At 42.7% G+C, this 15,612-nt stretch overlaps 1 protein-coding gene across 1 annotated transcript in view; it reads left to right on the forward strand.

The window, feature by feature from the left end:
* LOC126260733 (dual specificity tyrosine-phosphorylation-regulated kinase 4-like) overlaps positions 1 to 15,612 on the forward strand; it is a 587,083-nt gene that overhangs the window by 234,901 nt on the left and 336,570 nt on the right. The gene's annotated exons all lie outside the window — the stretch shown is intronic.

Genomic DNA, 15,612 nt, shown 5'->3' on the forward strand with positions numbered 1-15,612 from the left:
TTTCTGGATACAGAAAATGTTTGACTGCTGCCCTGGCCAGCACATTCTCTAGATCTCTACCCAATTGAAAATGTCTGGTCAATGGTGACCGAGCAACTGGCTCGTCACAATACGCCAGTCACTACTCTTGATGAACTGTGGTATCGTGTTGAAGCTGCATGGGGAGCTGTACCTGTACACGCCATCCAAGCTCTGTTTAACTCAATTCTCAGGCGTATCAAGGCCGTTATTACGGCCAGAGGTGGTTGTTCTGGGTACTGATTTGTCAAGATCTATGCACCCAAATTGCGTGAAAATGTAATCACCTGTCAGTTCTAGTATAATATATTTGTCTAACGAATACCCGTTTATCATCTGCATTTCTTCTTGGTGTAGCAATTTTAATGGCCAGTAGTGTAGTTCCATCAACATTGTATGCTACATACTCGGTCGATAGTACAATTAACCGAGTTTACCTTATTTTTTCAGGATTTTATTGTTTAACACTGCAGATGACACACGGCCTAGCGGTTAGAAACTCGTGAAGTGGTTCATGAGAACTATTATAAATTATTAATTGTGATTTTTGAAGAAACGTACGTCATCTAGTTTATAGCTTTAGCCAAGAATTGGTACGCTACACGTTTTGAAAAATCTCTATTATGAGGCATTTGCGTATATCCGAACCCAACGTTCGTGAGTGATGCTGTCGCCTGTATAACAGAATGGTGACTATTCAGCTGCCTTGCTCCTAATATTTGTTAAGTCAGTGGAAAGAATGGATATTCATTGGAATTTTAAACGTGAAACGCATGATTTTGATGGAGCTGTGCTTCTGCCTCTGGATTCTGTTAATTAAAAGTAATTGGCAGAAGAGAAAGAGAGAGGGGGGGGGGATAGATGGGTAGAGGGAGGGAGTAACACAGAACTCAAGGTGTAAACGACTTCATAGTTTTGACTGACACGGCAGCCTTTGAAATAGTACTTATTAGAAAAAAATTCTCAAGAATCCAAGATTTTGTCATAAAAGTTCTTGCAAATAACTATCTGAGTTTTCAAGAGAATCTAATGTTGAAATACCGACGTTGAAAACTCATTTCACTAACGTTACTCAAATCGTCAATATCCGAATAAAGCTACGCCAAATTACAGTTTCCTTACCTAAACTATACGCTGTATACTTTACGTCAATTTACAAGCAATAAGGTATTCACAGTCTATAGAAACTGATAAATGTTTTCCTGCATTACTGAGTTCTTAAAAAACTGTCCACTTTCACTTAATGGGATGCAATACTGATTCCCTTTACACTGTACAGGAATCTGAAAGACGCCACTAAATAAAGAGCGCACTTTTGGACCCAGCGACGGAAATGTTAATGGAGAAGGGAGGATATGACTAAAAATGTGAGTTACTACCGTAAAGACATACGGCCAAGTTTACAAAACGTAAAAAGAAGGGCGTTTAGACAGCATACCTGATAGCTGCCCTTAAGCACTCCTCACGTGCGAAGTAATTACTGGATCCATTACGCTGATGAAGATGAGAATAAACAAACGAACAGTGTTTCTTTTATGACAGATTTGATAACTGAATGCGAGACGCCGAGAGAAAGTCAGAAGAAACTGTAATCACCGAAAGTTTAAAAGCTTTTCACTGTGTTCTTCGTTAACGCCTCGCGAGGGCATTACAAAATTAAAGATAGCTGTTTTTCCTACTCATGGTTGGCGAACTTGTTATTTACTGACTGTGATTAAAATACTGAACACCCGAGTTGCTGTTGTAGCGTGGTGCTGGTGTATGTAACTTGATCTTGTCATTTTCATCCTTTACGTACTTTGCAATCTAAGTGTTTAGTATAGACAGATGTGACGAGTGCGTGCTAGTGTAGCGGTTCATCAGAACTGCGAATGTTTGATTGAGGATGCAAATAAAAGGGCGAAAGAAAAATACAATTTAGCTTCCTTGTGTGTAAAAGTTGCAAAAGTATGACGAAATTCATGTAATCAGAGTACGGACGAATCTTCATTTTTAGTATGTCTTTGGTTCACTCAGTCCCATCATATGAAAGGATTGAGGAACGGTCTAATACACTAGCGCGCACGCTTGTAACCAGCAATAAAGCATCAACTGTATACTACTGATGACATTTCTTTTTCCTTTTGTTTCCTAACTGGGAGTAGAACCATGTGACGTCGGGGCGGTCGCGAGTACGACGACGCGATTTAGGTACATCGGTGAGTAAGACAGACTGTCCGTCTTTAGAGCTGTAAAATGTAGACTTGTCGCTCGCTTTAAAATAATTTCAGGATTTTTCATTTTACAATTCGCTTGGCTGCTATCAGAGATTTCTGCAGCGCCCAGCTTTTTGTTCATGACGTAGTTTTGTGTACTACAGCTAGCGCGCTTGACACTGGTGTCCGTAGCCTATACGGCTTTGCAATACGTGTGATAGCATTTTTTCAGCGCTGTTTTGGCTCTTCGTACTCCGCTATCAAAGCCGACTTGAATACCGCCATTAGGAAGTGAATTAGATACTAACCAGTACCCCCCACTCTCGCCCGGTTCCTTAAGAAATCCAACTCCCAAGTATAAAACAGCTTAAAGCGTCTTATTACTTTACAAATGAGTTAACGTGTTATATGTAAAAAAAATTCCGAAATCGAAGTTTTATTGCCCAGGTCGTATTTGATACACATCCTGATTACTAGTTTAGCAAAGTTATATTGCCATCTTAAGATTTGTAAGTGTTACAAATATGTTAAAAGGATTGAAATTATTTCGAAAAATTTTAACTTATTTTTACATACCATCCAATATCTGAATATATAGCCCCTACACATTGCAATCTGGCCACCGAAAACATCGATGTAAACCAATAAATTAAAAATATTACCTAAAATAATGCACTAAAAAGTTTATGATGACTCCAACGTCTTAAATAGTTTGTCAAATGTTTGACGTTAAGCGTGTAAGCAAGAAAAAATTTAGAAAAGATTGAAAATATGCTTAAAGTTTGTTTGAAGTCTCTAAGTGTTCTGATTCTCAAATACTGGACGATTAAAGTCCGGGTATTTGCGCACCGGCACTTATGCTGCCGCAAGAAAATACTTCCCTTCCATTATTGCGTCAGACTTTTAACATAATATAACACCTCTTAATGAGTAGATTATGACGGTATTTTAAATTCTTTAAATTTTAACAATAACTAGGTGAAATATTTAAAATAATATTTTCGTTGTTGCCGCGAAACTTTACATGGACAACCTGAAACTTGAATGGGGTACCGAGACAGTCGCTAAGTAATATACACTGCCAAGTCACAATAAACGGCAACAGTGGATACACCGGTTCCCGTCAGATCACCGAAGTTAAGCGCTTTCGGGCGTGGCCGGTACTTGGATGGGTGACCATCCGGGCCGCCATGCGCTGTTGCCATTTTTCGGGGTGCACTCAGCCTCGTGATGCCAATTGAGAAGATGTCGATACAGGTGTTTCTATATGCAGTTCTTTTCTACACACTGGAAATGCGGCACTTTCACGAAATAAATCCTCTCAGAGCAGTGTGTTACTGCTCTTATAAACACTTTCTGTCGCTGTTATTTAGATATCTATATTGGAGAATGCTCGTCTGTCGTTTCAAAATCACAGTGACCATGAATGACTGATACACTGTACTGCACGATGTTTTGGGAGATTATGGCGTTGCACGCTGCAATATTATTGCGCTGGCTAATAAGTGGGAGGAAGGGGAATTGACTGTTATGGTGGGCCAACAATGAGCAGGGCCAAATCTCTGAGAATGGAGCTGTATTTTGGAAAGCAAAAGAAACGTGAATATCTCCGCTTCTTTACCCAACCTACTGCCTTGGGAGCCAGAGCACACATAAGTTACAGGTTGTTTATCTATTACGTATACTCCAAGCACAAACACAACGCTTCAGTAAACTTTATGTCTTCCGATACATCGTCGATAGCTTTAGAACACATGTTCGCTGTCGAAGTCCCCGTTCGGGGTCTTCTACATCTTCCGAATTTGTTTACCCTCACAGAACGTGAGACTAGACACCAAAGTTATTTCTAAGCTGGGAGGACTTGGGATCCATTACATACGCGACTTACGCGGCGCTGCCCTTCATAGTAAACTATGATGTCAAGAAAAGTTTTATTTCGGGATGTAACTGTTGAAAGGATTATTACGCTTGGACACGGAAAATGTTAACGGGTTTCACATGGGAACATAGTATTAATCCAGATGTCTGTAGAGCGAGGGTTCTCTTTGTATAGATCAGATTACGATAGCCTCCAATTTCGAAGTCTCTAATGCACGTTAGTGCGATGAAGCTCGACAGAGCGGTGACCCATTCCAATCCCAGTGGTGGAAGTAATTTTCGTCTCAGGGGAGTGTTCAGAGTGAAATTCCTGATATCGAATCGAAGCATGTGCGCTGTGCCTCGTGGGGTGCGGGCATGAGACACTTGACACCTATCTAGTTGTCGAATGATGGCGGTTAATTAATTTCATCCATCGTAAATGACGTTTTTTGGAAGTCTGCAACGGCGTCAATAATTATTTAAATAATTAAGTACTTCACCAGTTACACCTCTTTTCACGTGCAGCACGACATGTTTCAGGAATCTGTTTCCATTTTCACGTACTTTAGGACCTTACATAGGTACTGATGATAATGTCTGAGTATTTATGTTGCTCTGTGTCTCGTTCCCTGATTTTTTTCCCTCGAGTTACTGTGCCTCCTCCGTTGCGCAGTAACTGACACACACGCAACACGTCGTTAAATGATGACATAGCACTGAGAGAGTTAGGTCTATGGTGCTATTCATATATTTGAAAGGAGCTCTGGTTTTTTCTTTCCCACCCCAACATTTGCACGACCATGCACAACAGAATGCGGCACAGTTACACATTTGACATATCGTTCACAGGATAGCAAATTAAAACCGCCGCCGGACATTCCCTGGAGGACCACGCGCAGCGCGCGTCGCTACCTCAGTAATTAGTACATGGATTCTATCAGTTGGTCGTTTCGAGTAGCTTCCAAAACTTAGCTGACAAGCTCACGCATGCATGATGGGAGGGATGGCGTGGCCGTTATCCGGAAAGTAACTGAATAAAATCCCGTTACCTCACAAACATAAAAGCCAATTACAACTATAATACTGTACACCTACATCTTCCGCGAGTAAAATACCTCGCACTGTTAACAAAGGTTTTCGCTTACTGTGTAGATACCTGAAGCTAGAAACGAGACCTGGCCGTGAAACTTCCTCCACACGAACTGCCGTTAGATTAAAGATAGTGATATGACTGAGCAATGTGACGCAGTTGTTAAGAAACTAGATTCCTTTTCGATAGAATGAGCGGGTTTGTTTCAACAAAGCCCCAACCGACTTTGATTCCCTCGTTGTGCAACTACTCTTGTGCACCGTCGTTAATGTACTCGACGTCGAATACATGTTAAACTTTATCTTTCTTTCCGCTTATGAGAGATGATGTCAAGCTACTCTCCCTACGCATCTTCTGTTGACAAATCGATTCAATATTTTTTAATTATCGTGCCGACATTTTTTCTCAGTTCAAATATTTTTCTGCACATATACGATTACATATTCATAGAAAAGATAAATTGACTTAGTAAGCATATCAGTCGCCAAAATTTCGTTGGAATAATTCCGATTTACGTTGTTTATCATCATCACCTGGGTTTTGTTAGTCTAACAGGAGCCGTGTTTGCAAGTTAAACTGTGGGAAATTGATTTCGCCCATCAGGCAAAAACTGATCTTTTCATTTCTCAAATTGGTTTCAACACATTTGTCCAATTATTAGGGGTTAATGGTTTTTTTTCGTTTCTTATTCTCGAGAAGGTTGCGTTCTGTAGAGCCTTCTTTAAATTATCAGTTTTTCCCATAGTTCTTGTCCTCGCCTGGATACTTCTGCGAAAAAAGGCATAGCCACAGCACACGTTTTCAAATTAACAACACCCGCGATTTAAAACGTCAGACTTCACAAAACAGCATGAACATATTGTGTGTAACGAGTATAAGGGTACATATTATTATAGGTAGTACCTAATATATACACACGTCAATGTGTCGGTTGTTCTTCCTCTGCCTCGAATAGAGTTCCCAAAAGCATGTCACAAAGTTTAGGACATGATGTTTTCTGCACGGTCCTAACGCCTGTCAGACTAACTTCGGTACCTGTCCTGCTGCCTCAGTCACCATTAGAAATATCTGTACTTATAGCAGTTACACCGTGTATTCATTGCGTTTTGTAGCTTTTGGCATTTTGATATGTGAGTGTTGTTCATTTAAAAACATAAACTGTTTTTCTCTGACTAGCATTGAAGGTTTGCTCTTGTCACATGTACTTGGAGGTACTAACCAACCTAAAAATATACTATTCATAAGAGCTGAAATTATTAGTGTGCAAAAAAACGTAAATACTGATGTAATGTTATGAAGATAGTAACTGTTCCGAAAGAACAGATACCAGTGATGACCATGCAGCTTTTCTAGAAACAAATAACAATAAATCGAAACCCTCAGCGGCCAACAGGTGCTGTTGATATACCTGTGCCCTCGGTGGCTCAGATGGATAGAGCGCCTGCCATGTAGTCCCGCTCGGGGTACACTTTTTCAGCTGTCCCCATTAAGGTAGATGAACAGCACCTGTTGGCAGCTGAGGGTTTCGATTAATTATCATTTTTTTTATGTAATGTTGTTCAGTACACTGTCCTCAGTCACTGTGCTGTCACCGCCAGACACCACACTTGCTAGTTGGTAGCCTTTAAATCGGCCGCGGTCCGCTAGTATACGTCGGACCCGCGTGTCGCCACTATCAGTGATTGCAGACCGAGCGCCGCCACACGGCAGGTCTAGTCTAGAGACTCCCTAGCACTCGCCCCAGTTGTACAGCCGACTTTGCTAGCGATGGTTCACTGTCTACATACGCTCTCATTTGCAGAGACGGCAGTTTAGCACAGCCTTCAGCTACGTCATTTGCTACGACATAGCAAGGCGCCATATTCAGTTACTATAAGTACTATCTTCAAGAATGTATTCTGAACAGATAATATTGTGAATCATGTACCTTCAAGAGCGACGTTCATCATTAATGGATTAAAGTTAAGTATCAAACTAATTTCGTCCGCTTTCTGAATTCTCATTCCTTGTCATGTTCCAGACCTCACGTCAGTATAGTTCTTCCCTTCTCACGCCAGCCTGCGTGAGCTAAAACGCGTGCAATTCGGCCTCCACTCGTAACACGGTGTTGGCTCTTCTGCCAACACAAAAGTCACCAACACAAAAGTCACCATTAGAAATATCTGAACTTATAACAGTTACACCGTGTATACATTGCGTTTTGTAGCTTTCGGCATTTTGATATGTGCGTGTTGTTAATTTAAAAAACATATACTGTTTTTCTCTACCTATTTCTGAAAGATAGCAGCACAGATATGTGGATAACAACTGTGAGAAAAAGTAAGGCAAGTTATACGATAATATAAATATGGTCCTACAGAACATGAAATTCAAGAGAATAAGAAATGAAAAAAAGCATGACCCCGAGATGATGGCAATAATGTGCTGCAACATATTTAGGCAGTAAAAGGATCAGTTGTTTACATGATAGGCGGAATCAAATTCCCTTAACTTGTAGACGCTGACGAAGGTCACAGGCATCTCTTCATGCTCGGTTTTGATACAAGGCTTGGCAGCATCGTAATGAAGCTTCATCAAGAGGGGCGCAGCAGCTGTGTTTTGCCCCCAGAAGATACTGATATTTTTCTGTTTTCTTCATAACTGTAACACGAGGAATTATTCCGTTAAGGTCAAGAGACTGGTACCTCTGTATTATGGTGCTTAGTGGCCACCACAGCCAGCCAGTGTAGGCGTCCTATGGCCCTGCTGGGAACAAAAGAGGGCTGGGGCGTGGCAGCAGCTGGCCACGTGCCGCATCCTCTCCCTCCCCCCCCCCCCCCTTCCCGGTGACAACCTGTATCGCGCCTGCTCACCGCTAGCTGGCCTACTTGCCTGCTGATACCACTCAACACACAAGGCCCGCCACATCCGCACACACAGTGGATCGCTACTTCCTTCACACGGGCTGTCTGTCTGTCTATGTCTTCAGAGTGCGCGCCTACAACGGACGAACTGTTCGTTCATACGAAACGTTAGTGAGAGCCCAAAAGCAAAATCGTACGAGGTTTATTTCAGAGGCGCTATCTTATAAGGAGGAATGTCAGACACCTATGCCGGCCGTTGCGCCCGTGCGCTTCTAGGCGCTTCAGTCCGGAACCGCGCTGCTGCTACGATCGCAGGTTCGAATCCTGCATGGGCATGGATGCGTGTGCTGTCCTTAGGTTAGTTAGGTTTAAGCAGTTCTAAGTTCTAGGGGACTGATGACCTCAGATGTTACGTCCCATAGTGCTCAGAGCCATTTGAACCATTTTTCAGACGCTTATGAACAACCATCGGAGTTTACCATCGTTAAATGTGGAAATACGTCTGTCTTCAAATTTGGGAGTTAATAAGTACATTCGAGCCCTGTATCTAGCCACAAGCTGACAAAACTAATAGCACTTACAATTCGGATCGTTTGAAATTTCCATCCTAACAACATGCGGAATACCGGAAGAGAAATGATATTGGGTTGACGACTTCCTAACAAACATAATTTCGTATATCGTTATTAGAGGGGAAACACCAACAAAAGGGGAAATAGAGTCCACCGAAGGAGAGTGATAGGGCCTTTAGTGTTGACGACAGATACAAAACATTTATTACAGAAACAGGCATAGAGCCATAGTACTTTAAAAAAATGAACACACTCACAAATTAAAGCGTCGAACGTTGCAAAACGCAATGTCGAAGTTCGTGCTGTGTGTTTTGCGAAGTTTGACTTTTTAACTAGCGAGAGTTGATTGTTTGAAACATGTACTATGGCTCTGTACCTATTTTTGCAAAGATATACAGATAAGGACAACAATTATGGGGATTACTCCCCACTCCCTCCGCAAAAAAAGAAAAGGAATTCACCTATGAGTCGCAAATCCGATCTGCATTGCAGACCTACATTTCAGATACCGAATAGCTATATACAGTACATTTAAGTAGAGTCATATAGACTCGTCAAGCTTTTGACCACATTTATTACACGTCTTTAGGACCTACAGTGCCAGATTCTAATTGAATCTGGCAATGTACGTCCTAAATGTGTGAGAATGTATGTGGCGAAAAGCTTGATGAGTCTATATGGACTCTACTTAAATGCACTGATGGTTTAAATGGCTCTAAGCACTATGGGACTTATCATCTGAAGTCATCAGTCCCCTAGACTTAGAACTACTTAAACCTAACTAACCTAAGAACACCACACACATCCATGCCCGAGGCAGGATTCGAACTTGCGACCGTAGTAGCAGCGCGGTTCCGGACTGAAGCGCCTAGAACTGCTCGGCCACAGCGGCCGGCTTAAATGCACTGAAGATAATAGCTATTAAGTGGCTGAAATCCAGACCTGCAGTAAAAATGTCGATTGGATTTGCAACTGATTGGTGAATTCCTTTTCCTTAAAAAAAGTAGTTAGTACATTCGCGGTGCACAACGGTTCCAGTGAAATCAAACTTGGTTATAGGAAACACACATAATTTAAACAAGGCCTTGAAAACCTTCTCGAGAATATAACGTGGAAGAAAAAAAAACATGACCCTCTGGTAATGGCACAAAGGCGCTGAAATAAAGATTAGTTTTTTGTTAGATAGACGCAACAAAAATCCCATAATTTTATCTGCAAACACGGCTGCCGTTAGAGGACCAAACGATGATTGTCTACAACGAGGTTACTACCGCACAGAATTTTACAAGCAAATCAGTATGATTTCCAGATAAATTTTGGCGGCTCATATATTTGCTAAATCAGCTCCATCTTTTCTATGAACAGACGGCCGTAGCTCTGCAGTTGTGAACAGGGAGTTGACTTAGAAATGAAGTAACGTGGCTGGGAAAACAGGCGAAAAGAAGCCGTGTCTATGAACATGATCAGCGACGCCGGCAGTGTAATCAGTCTGAGACGTGCAGTATCCAGAGCAATTTAAAGAACGACCTCGTAAATCTAGCCAGGCTGAGATTTATCGGAGAGTTCTAAAGGATAGCAACCCGTTGCAGCTGATTTTTTCCTGTACTGCTGTTCGTCTGTTGCGGCCCCTTGCCTAGTTGGATTAACTGAAGAGGTACTGAAGACAGAAGCAAGGGCTGTGCCACTCTTCAAGACCTTGCTTAGTCAGCGCTAAAGTGTCACAGAAGTATTCAGCAAGCTGCAGCGCGAGAAACTACGACAAAGACGTGTGCATGCCGTATAGCTTAACTCACTAAAAGTAGTAGACCCCACGTTTCAGCAAAAGTTAAGGAGTCATATTTCTTCCTCCTGGTTACAGCTCGTGTATTTTCGAAATGGAATAACTCAACTGTCTGTACTGATTGTCTTATACTTACAAGAGCAATGATGCTACGGTACGTTAACAACGGTGCCTCTTGGTTAAAGGCCGTGTCAGCCGAAGCCGCCCCCAAATTCACATTGAAATATATTCTTCAGTAATGAGTAACAGAAATTAAATTATTATCATGGAGCGTTTCGAATATTTTCCACAGAGAACTAAATAATGACTGTCAACTTTCACTTTAAAATTGGTGATGTCGAGTGATTTTTCACAAATAGGTGGTAGCTAGTCTTAAGGCTACGACCTGGAACGTCAATTAGCTCCATGGGAGAGGATTTTGGATTGTAGCTTTTATAGAATTCCGCTTGTAGAACCAGCTGTGCCTAAGGTAGTCGCACTTTAACATGACCTTCACTTTGCGCTGCTTACAACGAAGGGGAATTAACGGAGTGGCTGAACCTGCACGCTGGAATCCCTGTCCCTGCAGTTGTCACTTATACTTTGATACGTCATTAACTGGCATTTAATACTATTGTTTTAATAATGTTAAAGATAGTTTTCTGTTTCTGGCCTCCGATTCTATCAACCGTAGTAAAGGAGTGTTGAGTTTTCAAAAGTCTGCCTAGAGTGCAACAGAGTAGACACCACTCGCAAGTGTTACACGAATGACTAAACGAAGTAAGTGAGCCAAACACGTGTGGCTACTTACAGCTGCTAACAGTTCCCTTGCTTGATAAAGTGAGTCATTAGAGACACTGCCACTACGAGAGGTAGTCGCAACGAGTGATTTCGACAGAATTCCCAAAAACAGTATTTTGAAACGTAATCGAAGGCGACAAGAAAATTGGCCGAACTCTCCCGCACCAGAGAATCGCAGTCTTCTCCGGTATGGAAACCATGAGCCGTCTATTTTCGGTGATACGCCATATCGGTAACATTGACAAAGTCGCTGAAGATGAAGCCACCGTTTGCTACAGAATCGATTCCAAATAAATAAAACAATAAATAGGGATGGCCGTGAGATTTTTTAGTGTTTGAAACATGTTTACGGAGACAATTGTCTGGAGCAAACAACCGTGAACAAGTGGTTAAAAAGGTTCCGGGATGGCCGAGAAGAAGTGAACGATGACCCTCGCCCAGGACGCCCGTCGACATCGAGTTCCGATGCAAATGTTGGACGAATTCGGGCTTGTGTTCTTAAAGACCGTAGATTGGCAGTCAGAATGATTGCTGACGAGCTGTCAATCCCCAAAACAATAGTTCACGAAATCCTGACACAAAAACTTGAAATGAAGAAATTGTGTGCGAAAATCGTACCGAAGCTCTTGACGCCAGAACAGAAAGCAAAGAGGGTCGAGTGCTGTGAGGATTGGTTGGAAGCAGAGGAACGAGGGGACTTTCTCAACCGAGTCATCACTGGAGACGAGTCATGGTTTTACGAATTCGATGTGGGCCTCAAATCTCAAAGCAAGAAATGGAAACTAGCAGGAGAACCGAGAACAAAAAAGTCGCGAAAATCAAGGTCCAATGTGAAGACAATGTTGATTGTTTTCTTTGATTATAGGGGCATTTTTCACAAGGAATTTGTCCCTCCCGGCCAGAGAGTGAACGGAAATTTTTACGTTGAAGTTCTGACACGTCTCAGAGCTCGTGTGGCCCGAGTTCGACCGGAGTAGGCAAAAGGGGGCAGGTGGTTCCTTCATTACGACAATGCGCCCGCTCACACGTCGCTCGTTGTGCGCGAGTTTTTGGCCCGAAGCTCAATCACCGTGACAGACCACCCGCCTTATTCACCCGATTTAGCCCCGTGTGACTTCTTCATGTTCCCGAAATGCAAAATGGTGCTTCGGGGGCTGCACTTGGGAGATGTGGAAGCCATCAAGGCGGAAAGGACACGGCAACTGAACAACATCACAACTGAAGACTTTCAGCAATGTTATCAACAGTGGAAACGGCGTTGGCAGAAGTGTATCGCGTCTCAGGGCGAGTACTTTGAAGGAGACCATATTGTAATGCCTGAATAATTGTAAAATAAAGTTATTATTCAACTTTTATACGTATTTTCCGGACAAACCTCGTAGGGTTGAAATAATGTAGTCCGCCGATGCCCAATACGACAAGAAGAAAGAAAGGAAGATTAGTGCAAAGGTAGTAGGAGAATAGCCTCGGCTCTCCACAACGAGATCGCCAATTTCGTAAGGCAAAAGCAGCGGCCGCCGGCAGCTGTGCGGGCGCCGTGTTGACACCGTCTGTGCCTGACCTTTGCTTCTCCCCGGAGAGGGCCGGCCGGTGTCGGTGGCAGCGGCTGAACCGCGGCTGTCGGCCGGCGCCGGGTATTGATCGCGGACCGCCGCGTGCAGGCGGCGGGCGCGCGATGGTGGCGCGCCCGGCGGCAGCGGCGGCAGGCGACGCCGGCGTCGGCGGCGGCGTCGGAGGCGGCGGCGGCGCCGGCGCCGGGCGGCGGGTCCAGTGAACGCCGGCGGTCGGCAGCGTCGCCATGGGCTCGTGCTGCTACCACACATACCCCTGGAACCGCGGCTCGGCGCACCTGCACGCGGTACGCCCTCTCGCCTCTGCTGGCTGCTCTGCTCTTCCGCGGCCCGCGTGCTGGCTGCGGGCTGGTCTAGACAGTACTCGGCGTGCCGCTCTCGAGTTTCCGAACCGGCACCCTGCGCAGCGGTACCTACATTGGCTCATGCCTGTCGTCACAGTTTGCGGCGGATCAGTGGTCGAACCACGAAATACAGTCACCGCGTACCGTACACAATGCGTACATTCGTGTTCTGTCGTTTCGGGCGAGGTCTGCGACCGTCTGACGAATTTTACAAGCAACACAAGTCACTGTTTCACTCACGTATAATAGCAATATATATACCTCAACGCGAGGCGTTTCGGCAATATGGTGTCACCATCAGGTGGTCGTCTGTTAAACACTATGTAGTACGACTACCTACGCCGCAGGTGCGATGAGTTTGTTATTGTGCTTACCAGCGAGATCAGATAGCCAAGTTCTGACGAGAATTCACAGTGGGTTACGATCAACGCAATTTTTCTACTTTAACATGAATGTATCAATTGACAAAAAATGATACAAATGGAGTGAGTACACGTTCAAGATTATTACAGATCCACAGAGTTATATTTATTCTGGAGACAAACACCATTGCACTGTTAAGTTATTGAACTTGAACACACATATTATAATGCGTGAATGAAGCTAAACCAGCTATTGGCACCGAATGACTATTTGTCGTACAGGAATCACGGAAAATACTACATTTAGTTTCTTACAACTTTAAACGTAGCTGTGTGCAGCAACCGTGAAAATATTTTTTGTAATAAAGACAGCCCACTGGTTTATAGTCGAATTGACCATTGTTTCGACTCCTAAACTAAGGGAGTCTTTCCAAAAAAGATTTTTTTTAGTAAAGACAGCTCACTGGTTGCAATGGATTTTATAGTCTAATTGACCATGGTTTCGACTTCTAAACTAAGGGAGTCGAAACCATGGTCAGTTCGACTACAAAATCCATTGCAACCAGTGGGCTGTCTTTACTAAAAAAAAAAGTTTTTGATATCAATTCATATCATTGCGTTCCATTCAGTAACTCATTTCCACATTCCTTGCCATGTAAGAAAATTTCTAGTTCTTCGTCCAAATCCATTTCATATTCTCTGTCGGCTCGATATAATATTTGAAGATCATTCTCAACATCTTCCTATGGGCGTCCGGTCTTCATTGTGAGCACAGTTCCGAGGAACTGTAAACGATGTTATTGTTTTTGTTTAGCTATCTACGTGCAGAAATTGCCATGTATTTCATTCCATACGCGACTAACAGGGCAGTTTAATCGGTGCACGTCGTGTTGAAAGTAAGTGATTGATCCTAACATACTGTAATTTATACGTCCGAACTTGACCAACGAAGTTCAATGACTTGTACAACAACAACATCGTACCTGTTGCGTATGTAATCATACAAAATAGTGTCTAACCAATAATCATGCACCGGTGACGGCAACACGCGTCGTGCTAAAGTAAATATTGCTATTAAAACAAATGGTGTTGTGTACTCGTGCGTTGTCGGTCTACCTTGACTTGTATACATGAAATAAATACATTTATGTGTATTCAAGGCGAACCCGAACTCCAGCGACAAAATTTCTGAGATTGTTCTGGGATATATCTGAGAATTTTCCTTCAACGGACCTGTTCTCTCTGGTGGGTCGTTGCAGAGTACTGACGTAATTTTGATTTATACTTTTTGTTTCTCCAGATACCTCTATTTTACTCAAATCTTCTAGATTGGGTGTTTTAGCATAGCATTTGAAATTATGTTAAGATATTATGTGCTTTATTCATGCCAATTCATGTGCAACATTCGGTCTGTTCTTTTATACAGATAACAGACTAAAAGAAAATAGCAAATAAATGAATAAATGTTCTAGCATACCTTACACGGCTAGTATATTCCATTATAACGCGGAAGGAGCTGGTTGCTCCTAGATGCCTGTGTCGTATAAGTACTGCAACGTGGTGCGGGAACACCTCATCATAGGATCCTTGTGCCACTATTGCTGTCAATGAACTCATACACGAGGGGCATTTCGGCGAACTCTTCACCAATAAACCTATCCGCACTGCTGTGCATACTCTGTACCGTACAACTAACATTGCCGGAAAAACAAACGCGAAACACAACAGAGCAGTATTTCATGCAAACTTACCGTCTTCAACAACAAATATCCTGAGTCAATAGAAAAAGTTTGATTCCAAACAACACACAGTTCATATTGTCGACATTTCCTCTATCGCGCAGGTATTTTTAGTGCAGTATAGGTACAAAGATAAATGGAGGTAAGAAATCAAACCAAGTGTCATTTCTATGTGAGAAACCATTGGAGAACACAGGTCCATTATACCAAAATACTCAGAAAATATCCATGAACAAAAATTCTGAAACATACCAAAGAGAACGTATTTCTTTTAGCATTCCAATTACACTTATTGCCGTTGTTCAAATTTTCAGTGCCTGCAATACCTTATGATGAACTTTCACGGTTATGAATCTACTACAGCTGATAGAGCGTAACACAGCGGTAATTACAACTCGTAATCCTTATAAGAATAAAACTTATTGTACCAGAATTGAAGTACTCACCAGAACATATCT

This window comes from Schistocerca nitens, chromosome 5 (assembly GCF_023898315.1).
Source record: "Schistocerca nitens isolate TAMUIC-IGC-003100 chromosome 5, iqSchNite1.1, whole genome shotgun sequence".
Taxonomy (NCBI): domain Eukaryota; kingdom Metazoa; phylum Arthropoda; class Insecta; order Orthoptera; family Acrididae; genus Schistocerca; species Schistocerca nitens.